Here is a 20,857-nt window from a genome sequence, read left to right as displayed (position 1 = left end):
TGTTACATTCTTAATAAAACTCTATGAACTGTATGAACTAGTTGAGTCTGAAGATCATATCTGGGTCTAACTCTTTTCAAATCCAATCATTTCTTTGTCCATGCCACATCATGAAATCTTAATTAGGGAATAACTGCTTTATTTTAGCACACTCAAGGGGAAACCAACAATGATATAACAAGGATTTAGACTACTGAATCTAGAGGCCTCTAGCCACGAAACATAAAAAATGACGACCAAAAATGATTCCAGTTAAGAAAAAACACACACACAAATCTTTGATGTTAACACAGTAACAAATAGGGTGGTTGTAATCTTAAACCAGGGAAAATAGTAGTCAATGTCGACAGATGAGGTAGAGCTGTAGAACACCCAGTACATCTGCAGTCAAAGTCACATCCACGCACAAACACCTTCCCACACATATACACACACAAAGCAGTGCCAGCCCAATAAAATCTTGAGTCTGAGTCAGCCTCATAGAAAGTAAGTTTATAACTAGTGTCTAGTCCACCCATTCTCTGTAGCCATTATAAAGACAGCCAGCACGATTGTGAGTGTGCTCTACTTTTATAAGGCCCAATTTGAGCATTGAACCTTTTGCGTTTGCAGAAACTGAACATTTTACCAGGTCGTCACTTCTTCAGACATCTGCCTGAAATTTTCCTGTTCAGGACTGAACAAATCAATATTTCTGTACTGACCCTGTAACAAAGTGTTACGTGAGAGTTGCTGCATCTAGAGACAAACCAAAAAAAGCATTAGAATTACAATTCTCTTCGGCTCTGCTGAAGATTTGTCCATATTTCACTTCATTATTACCATTGTATCAGCAACAGTTTTCAGCAGTGAAAGACATAGTTTAATGACATTATGAAGTGTTGCATTGTAGGGCCATGAGATTAGATTAGATACCACCATTACCACCGTTGCTGAAGAAAATCAGTTTGATGTAAGGCTGAAATCAATTTCAAGGCAGCATGTTAATTTTTCATTCATTTAATACAAAATTAATCTCTGTTTGCATTATGTAATTTGAATCTGATTGAATAGCCATTGAATAGAGCTAATTTAAGGCTGACATTCCCACTAGATTAGCTACTCTTGCTAACGTTATCAGCTTAATTGAATCAGGACGTAACCATTGTTATCTGTGGCCAACAGTTACATTAGAAATAGAGCATGTTGAATGTTGTAACATCGTAACATCATAGTGCACTTAGATTTGTGGCTTGAGCTGCTTGTTGCACATCATAGTAAGCTAGGTCAATACTAATATATCAGTGAGTTAACTCTGTTGGATTAGTCAATGTTACAAAAGCATAAGTTCACATTACAAGGCTGAAGTGGTTCAAATGTGATTTTTTTTCTTACTGTTGATGTGACTAATTTTTTATTTTTTTAGCGCTATCAGGACACAGGTATAATGTCAATATCAACTTTAAAATCCAATTTGTTTTACTTCAGCATGTGGTCCTAGATAAGATATGTGTGTGATATGCAGTTGACGAAGTGCAGATGCTTATATCAGATTCCATGCACTGAGCCTTATGTTATTATAAACCTGCGGCACTACTATAGCACTGGTAGCAGTTGCCGATAAAACAGCAATAGTTAGCTGTCTAGCTTTTTTTGGTCCTCTTAACCTTTTTTTCTGAACAGGTGGACAAATGTTTGCCAGTCCTCTGGGGATAAATGTCACCCACAAATTTGTTACGTTAGCCTTAATTTCAAAACCGTGCAAAACACATACAAAAAAGTATCTTGAGTACATGCGTACTGTTTCAGTATGCAGTCGTGTCAAATGAAAGTCAAATGCAGGACCCTTGTAGTTATAATTGCGAACTGTCAAATCTGTATTGAACTGCCAATATTAAGTTTACATCTCAGTAGAACTATCATCAAATGTTACTGCTTGATCAATAAAGTTAGGTTACATTTAATAACTTGAGGGTAGCAGTTGATTAATGTTAGGAAAACATCTTGTTACTGCATCATGGGAATGGTTGTCCTGACAAGTATAACATTGCAAAAAAAAATGTGTGTGTGTGTAAAGGGTCAGGAATTGTCCTCCCTTGGGGATGTTCTACCCACTTAGATCAAAGCAGACTGCAGGACAAACTGTGGAGTGTCCACTGTTCTGGACCCCGCCCGGAAAATCCCAGACACTGGAACACAGTCACCATGGGAACTATTGTGTGACTGTGTGTAGGTATCTGTATGTGTTTGCATATAACTCGTCCTGTCTGTATGTAAGGGTGTCCTGAGGCTTATTGAGACCTTTTATGTGGGTCACACACAGTAAGATTGTCATACATACAATGTCATACTCTTTGAACAAGCACACACAGACACTCTCGCACCCTCTCACTCTCGTTGACAGAGAAACACAGACACATTAACACAGAGACAAGAACATCCTGCTTGTTGGGCAGTGGTTAACCAGGCAGGCGCTGTTGATGACCAGTCTGCTACAGTATGCTGCTGTGGTGAGTTTTTTTAACCTGGCTCGAGGTTCCATGTTGAAGGGAAAGTCAGCATTCAAAAGGTCACTTAGTGCCACTCGATGGGTGGTGACTGGTTCCTGAACAAATACAGAACAAAAATATGAAGGGTAAACAAGTCACAGCTTTTTCCCCTCTCAGATCATTTAGGGACAATATTCAAAGCAGACCATTAGTGAACAAGTGAAAAAGGAAAAAGAGCAGAACCCATTTTTCACATTAAATCTGTCATTCTGCTGGGCTCAGTTACTGCAAAAATGCAGGGTTTGGCGGGATTTATGTTCACTTTACTCCCCACATAGAGGCAGTACTGCTTTCACCTTACTGATTAACTGTCATCTTTAAAAGAAGTGGCAATGACATATACTCACTAAAGCAGATATGAGTCTGTACTCCTGCTGTTAAATACAAAATAAAGAAACCCTTAATGATGAGACTTACTGTAAGGTAAAATATTTCACAATGTTGTCAATTGATGAAAAAAAACTAAACGTAAAGGAGATGAATAGACACTGACGCACTTTATAGCTCATTGTAAATTAAAAATACTCGTGTGATTTTGAAAAAGGCTAATAATAGTCTCAACTGACGGTAGGAATTGGCAAAATTTTAGATGTATCTATAAAGAACTTTGAATGTAGATAAGACATTACTGTGACTTTGATTCCGGTATATTGGCTATGTCTGTGTAAGCTAGAATCAGACAGTGAACAATCTATTAGTGACTAAGTGAGTGAATTATTAGTTTATTCTGCACTGGAAAGAAAAGGCTGCTAATTTTCGGTGAGTGGAAAATAGAGAACGAGAGGATTTGGGAATGATAACCAGAGGAGCAAACATCTGTCACTGCATTACTAAACAGCACTGTTGGGTGGGTACTTGGTGAGTAACCAAGCAAACAGTGACATTTCATTAACCTTGTCCCACCTGGAACAACAGCAGACAAGAAGTATGGAGACAATAGCTATCTAAAAATGCTAAAATGATATCAACTAGAAAGAAACGGGACTGCAGTATGCTAAACCATGAATTCTATTCTATGAATGGGAGCTGAAAATGACAAAAACTTAATTAAAATGAATACAATCCCTCAAAGAAGCCTTACAAAAAGTAAATCAAAAGCTACCGAAATTCAGATTGCTCTACACACACTGCCAATTTTTGCATAAAAAAGTCAATTATTTTTATTGATGTACAAGTATGAATGCTCATACTTAAGGGCAGATATATACATTTCTATCAGTACAGTAATCTATGACAAGTTTTCACAAACTCAAGCTTACCCAAAAAAGCAGCAGCACAACAACACACTAACTGAAGTGTTTTGGATGGCATCAACCACCACAGAAAATTGGTTCCTAACCAAGTTGTGGTGTTTGCAAACCTAAAGAAGCAGGTAAGGGAGTGTGTCTGCTTTACCTGTGCTAGGAACACTTACTGGTTGGTCTGTACTCTAACCTTATGCCTAGAGTAAGACAGGACAGGGAGTTTAAATCAATAGGATTAAGGACGACAAAGTAAGGGAAGGAAAAGTCAGGGAGATGTGCTCATTTAGCTTCAGCTAAATTAGTTGTGCTCAGGGCCACATCACACATTTTGTTGCTCTGATTAGTTGTAGATCTATCTATTACATCCAAATGCTCTGTGCTCTAAGTCATCAGATGGTAACCTTGAAAATTTGAGAAAAACTCAGAGATGTCAGATTAATTCAAATTTCTGCTCTCGTTTTGTAATGCCACACCGCTCAGTTATTATAAAACTTTTCAAATGTAACATAACGCAAATGTCCGAAATATATTACTTTGTAAACTGGAGACTTCTTGCTCTGTGATCACACCAGCCATGAGGCACACCTGTAAGGATTCATGATAGCGTCTTGCTTGGTTGTGATACCATTGTGTGACAAAAACTGTCAACAGGTAGTCTTAAAACCTCACAAAAGTCCTCAAAATCATATTCGTATTAGTTCTTATAACAGCATATGTCTCAAGGAACATATTCTGTCTTGACTGCACACACAAAGATGACTCTCAAGATGACAGCACCTGCCAAGTTGTTACTGCAGGTTAATACTTAAATCTGCAAGAACAGAAATAGTATTGTAGACATGTCTTTTCAAACACAGCATTAGTGACGCAAAGGTTTACAGTTCAAGCAAGAGAACAATTGGGAGAACTACTCTTTCAACATCTGTATGGCATTTAGTTTGCTACACTGTGTTTCCTCCCCAAAGGTGAAATTGCAGACTTGCTTCAGCAGCTACTTCCATGCCAGATAATAGTGTTTGATATTTTTGTGAGAGTGAAACTAATGAATTAGAGAACACAGGGTGTGTAGAGTGCATGCAGATCTATAGGGAGCTCTGTCAGCCAAGGGTAACGGAAAACACGGGAAGCCCACCTTGAATTTCAACACGTATTCATGCTCCCAAATCAATAAGTCCACAGCCAGTATACGCTTAAACACGCAAAGGCATACACACCCACATAAGCACATCGAAAAACACATAAACTGAACTAGAGTTCAACAGGGAAACTTCCATGTAAATACTCAAGGTTGTAGACGATATATCATTAAATACTTCAAAGTAAAACATTGAGCTGCTCTTTCAGTGTCCAAAATTTCCTCTTTGCTATTTAAAGTCCAAGGTATGCAGATAATATTCAGATAAGTTCCAGATGGACATTAGTGGAACCATGTGTTTGAATCAGCCCTGCAGACACTATCGATTCCACCATCAGAACATATTGAGGTTCCTTTGTTATCGCTTCCTGTTTAGGACAAAGAGGCTCCATCTCGAAGCCTTTGTAGGGCATTTGAGTTTGCTGTACTGTGAATAATACAAAACAGGAAAATAAATGAGATGTTAGGTGATAGAGAGAAATGGTTTCCTGAAACTTTTATATCTAAACTGCTTGTCAGGAGGTTTCAGTTTTGTGTTATTTTTCTTTTGAGACAACTCTATTGGCTGTCAAAGGAGATGGTAACACGTCAACATGGGTTGGATCAACTGATCCTCACAGCAGTGCAACTATTGTTGTAGTGCACTAGCATATGTAACATTTTGGTTTGTCAGAATTGTGAAAATACTGTACCTAAAGCAGGAGCAGAAAGTGGCATGAAAAGAAAAGACTCATGTAATGTGCAAGTATATTCAAATTTGTTCTTAATTCCATTTCTATGTGCTTATTTAGCTTATGGTCATGTGAATTCTTGTAAAGCATAGTTACAATACATTGAAGAAGATGGAAATGATAAAGGTCTGTCTTTGTGTAACGTATTCAGTCAGGGAAATTAAGGGGATCAACTGTAGTTTAAACCAAAATGTCCACAGAATACCATATCGTCTCCCAGGGGAAAATCAGCCAATCACAGCCCTTTATTTCCTCTGACTCACACCGAGTCCAGCCTGTCAGTCTTTCCATCTGAGTGACAAGACCCCAACGCCCTTGTCTGCCTGTCTCTCTTTCTCCATTCCATGTCTGATACCGTAATTCAGTATTCACTTCACGACTTTATGAAAAGACAGGGAAGGAGATGGGAAAGTCATTCTGATCTGTAACGCCTATATACACACAAATTATTGTGCATGGACACAGGCAAACAAACACACAAGGAAAATCTCTTCTCTTAGCTTTACTTGACTGAGTTTTTGTAGTTTACACTGGGAGTGCTGTAAAAAAAAACACCTTCCCAAAAGCCAAAGGCTTATTTCAGCATATTCATGGTTCAAGACATGTATAGATTTGTTGTCCACATTAAAATGTATCCACTCTTTCCATTCCTCTGTCTCTCTTACGTCAGTACAAACGACATCACCATGCTTGTCTCTGAATTTCAATGCCTTTACTAAGATCACATCAAAGATTTCTGGAAATTAATTCTTCAGATAATACCATAATTTACCCACCAAAAATATAACATATACATCTTTCTCGCCATACACACACACACACATACATATGTATATGTATATACACCATCTTGATATCAGCAAAGAATCTACAACTTCCTCCTTTGGCAGCATTAATGTTACATATGGTAAGAATTATGGGTGTCAGTGCAATCATTTAACTTTAAGACCACTGGATTACTCCGGCCAAAATTTTCAAAGTATTGTAAATATTGTTTTTACGTTTCTTTTACTTTGAGAGAGAGCAAATGGGGCTTAAAGACATTTTCAGTCTGTGAAACTTTTCATGGCGCTTCAAATGGTGATTACAACAGGGTTGAGCTATGTAGAATAGTATGTCTTTTGGGGGTTGACTTGGGGAAACTGAATTGAATTGAAGTTAACTTAATTGAACTGAATTGAAGTACACATTATTAATCCCAAAATGGGACATTATTTTTCAGCAAAAAGAAAACAGTCTTTGATCATTAGTTAAAAAGAAGAAAACATCTTCAAAAAGATCACTATTGTGTTGACTTATTGCTGTGGGCAGGAATGAGCTTCTTTATGGTTCTATATGGGAGCAGAGCTGAAGAAGCCTTTGACTGAACACACTTCATTGTTAAATCACTATGATATATAGAGAGTATGCAGTTATCTGCCATTATATTGAGCAGTTTTGCAACATTCTTCTTTGTATCATCATATCGAGGGGCTCACACACAAAGCAGTTTCCAGCACAGAATCAGCCATCCTTATCTGTTGAGTTTCTTTGAGTCACTCGCTCTGACGCTGCTGCCCCAACAGATGGCTGCAAAGCGGATTGCACTCTCCACCACAGACTTATTGAAGATGCACAACATGTTGCTGCAATCAGCAATGTTTCTTCTATGTTTCTTCTTGCAAACAGTCTTGTTCAGCTGAAAACTGAAGTATTTGTAAACCTCCTCCACTTCTACCTCAATGACCAGGACAGTTTTAGTCATTCCTGGTCTACCCAAAATCCCCAATCATCTCCTTTGTCTGGTTTACATTCAAGATGAGTTGACTGTTTCCAAACCATGCCACAAAGTGAGTGATAAGTTCCCTGTGCACAGCCTCTTGTCCATCACTGATACACCCAACAACAGAGGCTTTTTGGAGATGACAGAACTCCTGAGTTGCACTGGATGTTTGAGGTGTACAGAGTGAGAAGAAACTGGAAGAATACAGTTCCCTGTGGAGCTCCCGTGCTGCCGACCACCTTCTCAGACACACAACCACTCTCACAAATTGTAGTCTGTTTGTCAGGTATTGAATCATCTTATTAACTGTAGGGGCATCCACCTGGCTCAATTGTATTAAAAAGCACTAGATCAATCAAAGAAAATGTTCCCTACCATGCTGTCTGTGTTGTCCAGATGAGAGTGGGTCAGTTGATGCAGCTAGATGATGTCATCCTCAACACCAATCCTAGGACAATGAGCAAACTGTAATTGATCTTTTAAGGTGTGCACTTGTTTAACTAGGTGAGCTTGTAGCAGTCTCTCCAGGACTTTCATGATGTGAGATGTTGGTCAAATTGTCTGCTTCACTGAGAGCACATGGATGAGACATTTTAGGATACCAGACATAGATAGGATGTGTTCCACGACACTGGAACATACTCCTGACTCAGGTAAAGCAAAGCGAAGAGGGGCCGTAGGATGCCACATAGCTTTTCTACGAAGGCCTCATGATTCTGGGGCTGAAACCATGTTGACCTGCAACCTTATTCTGGTTCAGTCTCACCAGCTACTTCCTCACCTCAATGCTGGAGACACACATGCTAGGGAATAAGGAAGAAAAGGTTTCACTGGGCCCTGATGTGTGGTTAGATGTTTTTGAAGCTGTGTCTGAGGTACAGGGTAACACTGAAGAGGTGTGACAGGAAAGTTGTGGGTCTAGAAAGGGTGTGAGGTCTTTGTAGTTTGAGGCAGGGGAGGAGAATTCTAAACTCTGAACTGAATCTCAATAAAAAAAAACATTTTTAGCTCATTGACTGTGCAGATGTCAATCACTCTGCCCCCCTTTCTCCTTAAAGCCTGTGATCTTTTTCATCTCTAACCACACATCCCTCACGTTATTCTCCCAAAGTTTGTGGTCCAGCTTCTTCTGTACATCTCCTCACTCTCTCTATTATTCTTTTTAAACTGTTTCTGTACACTCCTCAGTAATCCCCGTCTTCCCTATGAAGGCCTTCTTTTACATGTTCAGCAGCTTTTTCAGGTCACTAGTGATCCAGGGCTTTATACTTGGGAGCAACCACACTGTCCTTATGGGGCTGTCACACACTCAGCTATGGTATTGATGAAGTCTCCATGTGGAGATCACAGTGTGCATTCCCGTCGGTACCCTCAAAGCACAGACTTAAAGAACTCTCTTCAAATGCTACAGAAAAAAATGAAAGAAGCTGCAACTAGCCAACATTGGTGGAAATTGTATGAAATAAAGAGAATATACTACCAGCAGGTTTTAAAGCAAACAGAATTAACTTATCAATTTATCTGCCTAAAGAAGTCGTTTTAAAACCTCTGTTTCTGTGTGATAAAAAAATCCCCCTTATACAGATAAAAAGAGAATCATTAATTTCCTAAGGCCCCTATCAAAAAACACCCAAACATACATTAAAATCCAGCTTTTGCCTTAAGTGAGAAAGGGTATAGCTGGTACTAAGTCCAGCTTTCAATGAATCAAGTATAATATAGCTCCTGAGAACCCAGGGGTGCTCAAACTCCTTAATCATGATATGGTGGCGATTGAGTCAGGGTAGAATGGAGCAAGAGATTCACAGGCAATGTCGGCGAAGTTGTCAACTTACTAGTTGATCTATGCCCCAATCCTCACCTATAGTAATGAGCCGTGTGTCGTGACCAAAAGAAAGAGATTAAGAAAGCAAGAGACTGAAATGAGCATCCTCCGGAGGGTGTCTGGGATAGACAGAGGAGCTCAAGAGAGGCTTGGAGTTGCACTCCTTCCTATTGAATGGAGACAGGTTAGGTGGTTTGCCATTGCAGGATGCCTGTGAATAGGAGGGGCAGATCCAGTACTACTGCCCACACCCCGAGAGGGAGGTCTGGGCATCTGCTCAGGCTGCTGCCTAATGGATGGATGGAGAAAGCTTAGGAGCAAATTTGCTCTCAATGGACTGAGTCCCAAATTACCACACTCACATTCATGTTCAGTGGTTCTAAAAGGCATAATGCTCAAAAGTGCTGTAATGACTCTATTCGATTCCACCCGAAGGACCAGGGTTAAATTGATTTTCATGTAAAATATTTTACCTACCAGACAGTTTGTTCTCAGAGGATAGTTATTTTTAAACAGCAGGTGTTTAGACTGCTGTGGAACATAAGCGATAAATTGTTGAAAGGAATGTTTTACTTCCTTGAGAAAAATGAGAAAAACGACTGAAACTTTCAGGTACATTGGATGGATGCAACTAAACATAATTTGCCAAGCAGCAATTTCTCAAATAAACAGAAGTTAATTTGTGAATCAGATGTAATCAAGAGAAACCTAAATATCTATAAAAATCCGTTATTTAATGGTGAGAATGGTTCTCAACAGACTTCGCTGTGTATATAGCTCAAAGTTAATATGAAACCGTTTTTTTTTTGTGTGTGTCTATGACTCTTTACTTTGATATAAGACTAACCTTTTGCTGGTTGTGTGTCGCTTATTAGGATCCATGTCAGCCCAAGAGTTATAAGGTGATGACAGGATGGACTGACCAATACTAAATCCTGTCAGCACTCATGCCTGCACACACATTCACAGATATATACTCAGCAGAGTCAAAAGGGTACGCTGCCCCCCACTGTGTTTCCAAGCCCTATACAGGATGTTTCACCAACTGCAGTATGAACACATGAAGTGATTGTCTCACACATGCACACAGCACAAACATGCATAGGCCAAAAAAACAGATATTCAACATGCCTGGATAAAGTGCCAGAGTAATCTTCACAGACATCCCCTCCCTTTTCCTCACTTTCCTAAAGTCTTATAAAAAGAATAACTCACACATAACATCTCATTCTAGTTTCCTGCTGTCCTTCCTTAATCTCATGGTGGTAAACTGAGAATTGTGAATGTGTGAGATGACTTAGCCAATATTAGTAACCCTCACCCACACACACTCGATCAGTCAACACTGTCATTCGCGTACTCACTGACAGACATTTCCCGCGTTATACTACAGCATGTGATCTCCGGTGCAATGCAGGCACGCACAACAATCGCCCGCACATTTCCTGCATCATTTGGCAGCATGTACGTGCACACAGAGAACTCCATATAATAATAATAAAAAAAACTCTGATCCTATGAAGCAGCTCATAATGCTCACATTAGACTAGGGTCTCAATCAAATCATATTTGCGTGGGTAGGGAAGGAGGGGAGCCCTGCTGTGTGGTCTGTGAAAGTCAGCCAGAAACACACCACACACTTAGAGCCAATCTCGAGCAATGAGTCTATGCACCATACGCTCGCAATCAATTAGCTGAAACATCTGTGTGTGGATGAGCTTACGTTTGTGTGTGTGTGTGAGTGGATGTGTGTAAGTCATAACTGATTTAAAGTGAGAAACTCTACTTCCCCCCTCTCCCTCCCTGCGGTGTCTCATTGTTGGCCCAGACTAAGGCGGAGTTTCTTTTGCCAGGTCTGGTGTTCCCACACAAACACACACGCAGACACACACACTTGAGCGTTTCAGAGTCATTATTGCAGAAGAGAGAATGGCACTGCACTATTGGCATGTGGGTTAGATTAGCAAGGCCTGCCGAGCCTTATAAACCTTGTTCTGTTACTGAGAAAGAAAGACAGAATGAGGGGGTGAAGGTACTTACTAACCTACACAGCAGAAAGGGAGTATAACCGAGATGCGGAGCATGGTTACGTTCTGCCCAAAGACACTGGACACAAAGGCGTATTATCGCAGACAGAGGTGTATTTTCTACAGGGTCAAACTGTACACATGGAAAGTTGGATAGTTTTGCTATGCTTATACTTACTTCTTGTCAAGTGTATGTGTAATTGTGTGTCTGAACATAGAAGACCTCTATGAGGGGTCAATGATGTATGACAGCAAATGTTAAACTGCCCCTCCCCTTCACCCTTGTCTTCCCTCTATCTCTGTCTCGACCCTCCTCTCTTCTACAGCCTGACTATATATCACTGGGAACGCCTATTCTCTTGACATTTACAGACATCATGACTGACATCTTTTTCGGCTGGAAGCAATCTCTGTGTGTGCATCTACTTTGAGGTGCCATGTGGGCTGTTTTGGTACGCTTTCCTTAGGCCAAAGGTGAGTGCTGCATCAGTGCACATGGTGTCTTACTCCACAGCATTTGAAGCGTCTTGACAGAACCATCTGGGATGGTGGTGATACTGAAGCTAGCACACAGTCACCTTGCTAAACCAAAACACTAATGTGCACATACACAAACAATGCAGCTGCATGCCAGGTGTTTTACGGCCCGTGCACCAGAGATTGATGTGTATGATTATGTCATAGAAACTTGAATTTACTTACTGTTAGCATCTGATGCTAATGGAAACCACCCAGTTTTATCACAGTTGCAGTTTAACAAGCGATGGCGCATCCATTATGTCTTGACAGATCCGTGACAACATTTGTTCATGTGCTCCCCAAACTATAGAATGTATAAAAGATTTGAAAAAAGATGGACTCATCCTCTAGTTTAAAAAATGCAGCTAGTATGAAACTAAACCTTTTGGTACTACCTCAGCCAAGATTCGAAGCAAGCCGAGCCTATAGTGTATGATGAAACACTGGAAAAACAATACAGATTTGGCAAAGAGAATCACTGCTTGTGAAGTAGTGATTGTCTTGTTATGAAGTTACTATGAAGTTTCTGAAAGTTCAGCACACAATTTACAAAATAAATCATGGATACTGTCCTGATAACAACTGAAATGTGTTAGACACATCTGCAATGTGCATAAACAATATTTTCTAAATAATTTTGTATTGTAATCATGAATTTGTTGAAGTTGTTGCTTCCAGTTGAGATCCTTGAAGTTCACGTTCACTTTAAATTTCCTTTAACTTGCTGATGGTAAGTAGGACACCCCTACAAGTTAGTGGACAAAGAGAGCCCGACAGCGTCTCTGCAATACAATATTTGCTTCTTATCAGCAAGTCTCAGGTCTTATCAGAATCGTAAGTCCAACAGAAGATTCATAACTGCATTACATAGAGCTAACACAGACACACACACAAACACACTGGAAGGCAGCTGTCAGGATTTATGAGTAGTCTGTGTGCGCTGACATCTTCAGATGTCAAATAACTATTTCATTTCACTGCTGATGTAAATATCACACCTGTCAGAAAAAAAGTAGAATTACAAGGGAGGTGTTATATTTGTCTTTACATCTTTCTTCCCAACAATGTTCTTTTCCTGACTCTCAGAGATAAGCAGAGAACCTTAAACACGTCTCTTTAATTCTGCCGTTAAAACAGGACAAGTAGGTATCTGGCCTGAGCCTCTGTGCTTTTATAGCTCGCTTGTAAATAGATTCACCAGCTGATGCTTTCTAAAACACGTCACAGAATTGAATTATTCTGATAGACACACATGGGGCAAAAATGAGCATTAAATTTGCTTCACATCCAGTTTACTTTTACAATACAATTAGAGAATATCAATCAAGCTTCATGTCTGGTCCTGTTTATTGTGCATGTGTGTGTGCGTATGCAGGGACACATGCACATAAAACAGGCAGCGATAAGAGACAGGCACACAAAATTATAAAGTATTAATGTAGGTTCTAGCACATTTTCATTCAAGTAAATATAGTTAAATATAGTATAGTAAATATAGTTAGCATGGATCTTCACAGTTATTTAAGATGATCATACAAATTATGATTGTTTTCTTTAAAACTTCAAAATAAGTCATTCACTTCTGTGGTAGATATTTAAAGGTAATGTTATCATGTCCAGGTAGGTGATCTTTGTGTCTGGTCTTGCTGCATGTGTTTTTCATCCATTCATTCATTCATTCATTTTCCATATCCGCTTATTGCAATTCAGGGTTGCGGGGGGGCTGGAGCCTATCCCAGCTGTCATTGGGCGAGAGCCATCACAGGGCCACACAGAGACAAATGAGACATACAACCATGCACGCTCACACTCACTCCTACGGACAATTTAGAATCACCTGTTTACCTACCATGTATGTTTTTGGACAGTGGGAGGAACCCGGAGAGAACCCACATACATGGGGAGAAAATGTCCATATGTTTGTTTTTTTCCTGTAAATCCAATTTGGGGAGGAAAATATTTAACTGAATCACACACTTTGAGCTTGCAATTTACTGTCAGTTGCACCAATATTTACCATAGAAAAGAAGCCCATTTGGCACTTAACACAGTAGTGATATTTCCTGTGCAAACATTGTACTGGTATTGCACAAAACTGATGGAAAAATATGCAAATGCAAATAGAATATGTTATCAGGACATATTGATAGCCAAACCAATGTTATCTTTGATTAACTGGAGGAACTCCTAGGTGCAAGTTTACAGGCAAGTTTTAATTTGCAACTAACTAAATCATTAATTAATATAATAATTAATAGATTTGGGCTGAATGGTAGAGAACAGTATTAACAAAACAACATATTTATTAGGAGAACCCCTTCACCAGAGCTTTTAGGCAATTGTAAAAGTTGCAGTTAAATGAGCCAAAGTTGATGCATGAACATCCCTGTTTCAGAAACAATAGACATGTTTGAAAATATTCCTCTGATGGAAAATAAGGAGAAAAAAGAGATGATAGCCATTCTTAAGGCTGGTTTAATGTTATGCCTTAGGGGAAAAGGGCAGGGGAAAATAGTACTACATACCTCTCTGAGGTTAACTGTTAACAAAAGTGCTTTTCTTCACCTTTAGGTCAAAGCTGACTTTGACCTTAATGTTACTTTGGAACAGAAAGAGGGTTGACAGGCAGAAAAACAGACCTATGATGCATGAAATACAGGCAAGTGAAGGAGCAGACAGAAAAATCCAGTCTGATAAGTCTGACAACAGTGTGGTTCACTTTTTCTTCTTCAAATATTTTCTAGATGAAGGACACTTGACCTTGCATGTGTTTTCAGTTGGGCTATTTCCTCTCGCCTCTCCCTATATCCCCCACCCCCCACCCCCTTCATCCCTTGGGCAAAGTCTGGCCTCGTGCACATCCACTTAAAATGACCCTCCACCTTCCAGTGCACTGCACCATGCACCCTCACCTTAGTGTTTGTATGTATGGATGCGTGTGCATGTAAGTGTATGCATGAGCATTTGTCTTCGAAGTCAAGTGCCTCATTGTGAGTGGAATCAGTGACAATCCTTCGTAGTGCTGCTGTGCGGCATAAGCACCTCCAGCTGCTTTTTACCTTTTGCCTCCATAAAAAGACACATCTCCCAGAGCCCTACCTTAACCAAAGACAGGTCCAAACGCACAGAAGACAGACAGCTCTGACACAGAGGGAGAGTGATGGGGGTCAGTTAAAACCAGTTGGACATAGCAGAAGATATGAAAGACTTCTTCAAATCAATAGTGGCTTGGTGTCTCTCAGCACAGCAGTGCAGCTCTCCCAGTCTCAGCATGCATGCCTTCACACATCCAGCTCAAGTTAAACACTTATTTTTTATTCCTCTCAATGACAAATAAACATTGCTATTTTATATAATGACACCCCCACCAATTCAAAGCCAGCAATCCTAAACAGATGTCTTTAAGCATTCACTTGCTCAACAATGAGTGGTTGAGAAGCTGAAGCAAAGGTTCACGCAGGATTCTGTCGGGACCTGAAAACAGCGTCTCTGCAATGATCACAGTGGCCATGCTCCAACCATAACACTAATCCCTGAGATAGCTCACACACTCTGCACATGCACAGAAACTGACAAAAAAACACCCAGGTAATCATTTCCATACTTATTTTAATTGCATTCGTGGTCCTTTCTGCTTCATGTGTTTTAATAAAAAACAACGCCAAGCCTTTCTCAGTAGGTTAAATAAATCATTTTTATAAATCACATTCACAAGAACCCCTAAGATAGAGTAACCTGAATCTGTTCATTATCAGAGATTTTGATACATAGGAGGTTGTAACCAAAAACGCAATGAAACCCTGGATTCTCCCAGTCTGAAGTGACAGTAGTTTTGCTCTTGAAAATGACTTGTTTTGATTCATTCAATGTATAGATTATTTAGATCTACTGTAAGTATTAGCACAAAACATTTTCAGTCCGTCAGTTTCCAGAGTCTGAGCTTTTAGGCATATAGCCTCAGTGTTTTGTTTTTTTTATTCATCTAACTCCATCTAATTAAACTGGACCCCCACTGGATTGTACACACCACAGAGCAGTTGAATAAAGTCTGTTCCAAATTTTAGAGAGGAAAAATAGCCACATGTGTAACTGTGCAAAAAAAAAAAACAATGAATAAATGAAAATAAAAATTCAGAGTGTAGTAAACTCAGCAAGATACCTCGTGTTTAGGATGGGATTAAACAAGTAAAAAATGCAATGGGAAACATGCGTCACAATCAGTTCCAAGACACACAGGGCGGGGGGAGCTAGTTCATACTGAGAAAGCATGCTGAGCCACTTTAATTGTTAGTGTGAACAATAAAATCGTAAAAATCGTACTAATACCAGCTAAATCCTGTTTATATTAGATATTTGAGGTGTTTCTTTTATAGCAGAGGGAAAGCTGGTTCTAATCTTCTTTAAAAGCAATACTACGGACTCATGGAATGCACCTGTAAATTTAATTGACTACCCTCTTAACAAGCATCGTCTACACTGCCATCTTCAGGAAACAGAAAGAAAGTGAAGCGATGAGAAAAGTAGCAGTAGAAGTTAGATATGAGGAAAGGAGGAATGAGTTCAGCTATGAAAAATGGACGATTGAGTTCTCATCTTGCTCTGGTTATTTTGAGAGCATGCTTTATTCTTAGGTGTAATGAGCACCTTTTTTTTTTTTATTCGGTCGATACATTTAATACCAGGTAGTTTGTCAACACTGGCTTTTTCTGGCTGTTACATCTGAACTTGTTGAAGCAGTAAAATGGAAGGAAATTAAAATGTGTAGCTACTGTGCCCCTCCTCAGAAATACATAACAAGATCCAGGTGCAGTCTTGCAGTTATGCGCAGGCACACACACACACACACACACACATCTGAGTAAGTGTAACTGCAGTAAGGCATGTGTTTAACTGAAGTGTTAAGAGTTCCTTGGGGTTGCTGCAGAAACAGCACAGGGACCAGCACCTTGGTGCTAAGCTGCTGCTCATTTTCTGACCACTCAATACATTTGTTGTCACACTGGAGACAGGCTGCATTGTTGCACTGCTTAGACACGCATACACTCAAACACACACTCACATGTATGGTTCCTGGACAGACATGCCTAAAATGCTCATACTCGTGGCATTGTGGTGACCCTACACATAATCATCCATGTCCCCACGGCACAGTGGGCTGTATGCTGTTGGTCACGCTCTGGCTCAGAAATGTCGTCCACCAGACCACAGTCTTTCATCACCATCTCCACAGCAACAGCACCTTAAGTCACCGTGACAATGAATCCCACCTGGGCCTGTAGCGCTTGCTGCCTCCGCAGTACTCAACATTCAATCACATGAGCCTATCTGATCTGCAGCCCTCCACAGCTCAAATGTTCTGTGGATCTCAAATGTTCTCTAATCAGCCTTCCTGCCGCTGTCCCTCCCAAAATCACTTCCACATTCTAGATTAACCCTTTTTGTCATGGTTGCACACCTTTCAGAGGTTCTTTGCTAATGGATGCATAGCTCAAATAATCTCCCAGTAGAGCCTGAGATGAAAAAGAGCTTGGGGGGAATCCTGATGAAGTTCAATTCTGCCTGTGGGGTACATTAGAAGATGCAGGTGCCTGTCAAGCACAGAGCAAATAAACAAATACACACTGTCCTCATTCATATACACTGACACAAATGATAAAACTTAACATTAGTTATTTTTTACATTTTTACCCCCTCCCGCTGGATAACACAAGCACACCCTAAAAAGTCTGCGATTTAAGTGCCTAAGTGTTCTGGTGCTGTGTAATCCCATTCGATTTACAAGCTATTACAATTCATACAAAGTGACTCACAATGAAGCTGGCATTTTTAGGCTCCCTGGGGGTTTGGGGTTTGGCTTCCCTGTTGACAGACCCATCATAACTCAGTGTAAACAAATGCTAAATTTATGAAGTGTTGGATAATAGGATTAAGTATGCTGAGGACTGTATCATCAAGTGAATCCATTTGGCCTTGTGTTAATCTTAAGATTTTAATGTGCACAGGACCTACAAACATAGGCATGCTCTGAAAGTGCTCTGCTGCCCTCTTGCGGTTGCTATCTGGAGGAGCTGACCATCCCTTCAGACACCAGGTATGGTTAAATTGTCAAAAGAACTGCCTCGTATGTGCTTTTATGCACTTTCCCCTGACCTCTTAAAAACTTAATGTGGGTAAAGAAATATCCTACAAGGAATTTTCTTAAAAATCAACAAAATACTAGCAAGCTCAACAAGAGTCCAACCAAACTTGCACTGAGCTTCGATGTGAAAAAGATGTCATCTGGATGGGAGCAAATGTTGCTATAAAACCATTTTATACCCTTTAACATTCGTGGTTCCTTCCCATATGTTGCTTGTTCCATAGGCAACAATGGGCCACCATAGAATCAGAGATGCAGACTTTTGAAATGATAACCATTTAGATGGCAGCCCTCCTCTTTATTCCAGAGAATTTTGAAAATTAAACTTTTGATTTCTGAAACCACAGAACAGATGTCCACTTTGCTCTGGCCCATTTCAAATAAGCTTCAGTTCAGAAAAGACAGCAGAGTTTCTGAAAAGTGTTCACACAAGGCTTCTTGTTTGCATGACAGAGCTTTAAGCTGCATTTGTGAATGGCACGATGAACTGTAGTCACAGACAATGATTTCTGGATGTATTTCTGTGCCCATGCAGTGATTTCCATGATAGAATTATTCCTGTTTTAGGCTGCACGGTGGTGTGGTGGTTAGCACCGTAGCCTCACAGCAAGAGTGTTCCTGGTTTGAATCCCAGCTGGGGCCTTTCTATATGGAGTTTGCAGGTTCTCCCTGTGTGGGTTCTCTCCAGGTACTCTTCTTCTGTCCAAAAACATGCATGTTAGATTTATTGTGGAATCTAAATTGACCCATTTGTCTCAGTGTGGCCCTGTGATAGACTGGTGTGTCATCCAGGGTCCCACCCTTTCGCCCAATGGCAGCTGGGATAGGCTCCAGTCCCTCCACGACCCTGAGTTGGATTAAGCAGGTATAGAAAATGGCTGGATGGATGGATTTATAACTGGTTTAAATGCAGTGCTGTCTGATGGCCCAAAGATCACTGGCTTCAAAAACTGATTTTCAGTCCTGCGGACAGAAATGTGTCTCTGAATCTTTTGATGATACCATGTACTGTGGATAGTGGAATATTCAAAGTCTTAACAATTTTACATTGAGAAGTATCATCAGGAATTTCTTCATAATTTGTAAATTCAGTTTTCTACAATTTGAAAAACCTACTTTTCCATCCTTATGTTACCCCCGTTCAAACTTTTCTTGAGACTTGTTGTTGCCATCAAATTTAAGATGAGCTCTTTTTATGGAATACTAAAATGTCTTACTGCTAACATTTGGTACCTCTCCCATGTTGTATTGTAAATAAAATGTTGATTTATGGGGCAATACTTTTTTTAGAAAAAGATTGTACAAAAATCGCTTTAAGTATTTTGCTATCCATTGTCTTTGTTCACTGACATTATGTTTTATAAGTATAATAGGATATAAAATACTATAATATTTCATCATCAAGGATTATATTTAAAAAAGTAAAGAATAACCCACAAAAGTAAAAGATGTTTTCATGGGCTTTTCACTCAGTAAACCCTGCTGTCCTTATGTGTATTTAAATCAATCACAGTTAGTACAACTGTATGAGTATAGTCAAGCATCGACTTGAATGTTTGCCACCGCAAGGAATTGTGGGACAGGTTTAGCTCCTTACTTATTCTGTTAATTTACCTGTAGGATGGTCTCATGTTTTCTGTGCTATAAAGAAATACTGAGGGAATCTTCAAAAAAGGGAATCTTCAAAAAATATTATTGCCTGTTTTCTTCTAAGCTTTCCTCTTTGATTTAGCTGGAAAATGTCATGGGTTCAAGGAAAGACGGTAGGAGGAATTCTAAAGCGCTCAGGAAAAGACGACTACGTTGGAATGAGAATCTGACAACACAGACACTCAATTTGACGAAACTACTGAAATGTTCAATAGACATTCTCAAAAAAGTGCTTTAGATACTTTATATAACACAGACTCTCCACATTGTTTCACTGAGACAATATCCATCCATCAACTTTCTATCTAATCAGTCCAATTCAGGGCCACTGGGGGACTGGAGCCTATCCCATCTGCCGTTGGGTGAGAGGCAAGGTCAACAGTCATGAGAGCCACACAAACAATCATGCACACCCACTCCTAGGGTCAATTTAGGAGACCAATGCATGGCTGTGCATGATTTTGGACAGTGGAAGGAAGCCAGAGTACCTGGAATGAACCCATGCATATATGGGAAGAACATACCACAGTCAGGATTTGAAACAGGAACCCTCTTACTGTGAGGTGACAGCACTGACCACAACACCACCATGCAGCCTTTGAACAGGCATTTCACATGAAAACCCTAAAATGTTACTAAAATAAGATGTAATATGAAATCACTTGTCAAGGTTTGTTATTCAAAAGCAAAAAAAAGGCACAAAGATGGAAGATACTGTTGTGATAGGCTGCTGTGCATAACCTCACAATTATCCACACAAATCATAGTTAGTATCATTGGATGGTAATTATTGAGTGTGACTTTGAAAGTAGCAGTGACAACGAATTGTGGGAATTTTCTCCTGTCTTTCATAAAAGTTGGTAGGTCTTGTGTTTCTTGTGCTAAATTAAATTAAAAGAAGAAAGCACTGAAGCTCCATTTTGAAGTATAAAGAGAACTTCAGCAGATCTTATCATGGCTGCTGCTCAGATAATTTGTTTCATTTAGTTTAGAACCTTTCAAAGCAAAAAAAAAAACATTTGATCAGACGCAATTACATTATTTTCATTAGTAATTACAGCATTTGACAAGCTCTTAGTTAGGAACCCCTCTAGGCTAAAAAGACTATTTGGCCATACCTACAATGTCTAAATTCCCTGTGAGTTGTACATTAACATTCATGTGTAGTTTGCTATGATTTCACAACACCAATGTCTACCACTGATTGGATCAGTGCAATTCTTTTGAGAAGGGACTGAACCAAGAATGCAGCATGCTGTATTCCTACAAATTCTTCTAAATTTGAGTTTTGATAGAA

This window comes from Leuresthes tenuis, unplaced genomic scaffold (genome assembly GCF_036924035.1).
Source record: "Leuresthes tenuis unplaced genomic scaffold, fLeuTen1.0.hap1 SCAF_4, whole genome shotgun sequence".
NCBI classification, from domain to species: Eukaryota; Metazoa; Chordata; class Actinopteri; order Atheriniformes; family Atherinopsidae; genus Leuresthes; species Leuresthes tenuis.
The sequence above is the reverse complement of the archived record's forward strand: the minus strand, read 5'-3'. Positions refer to the sequence as shown.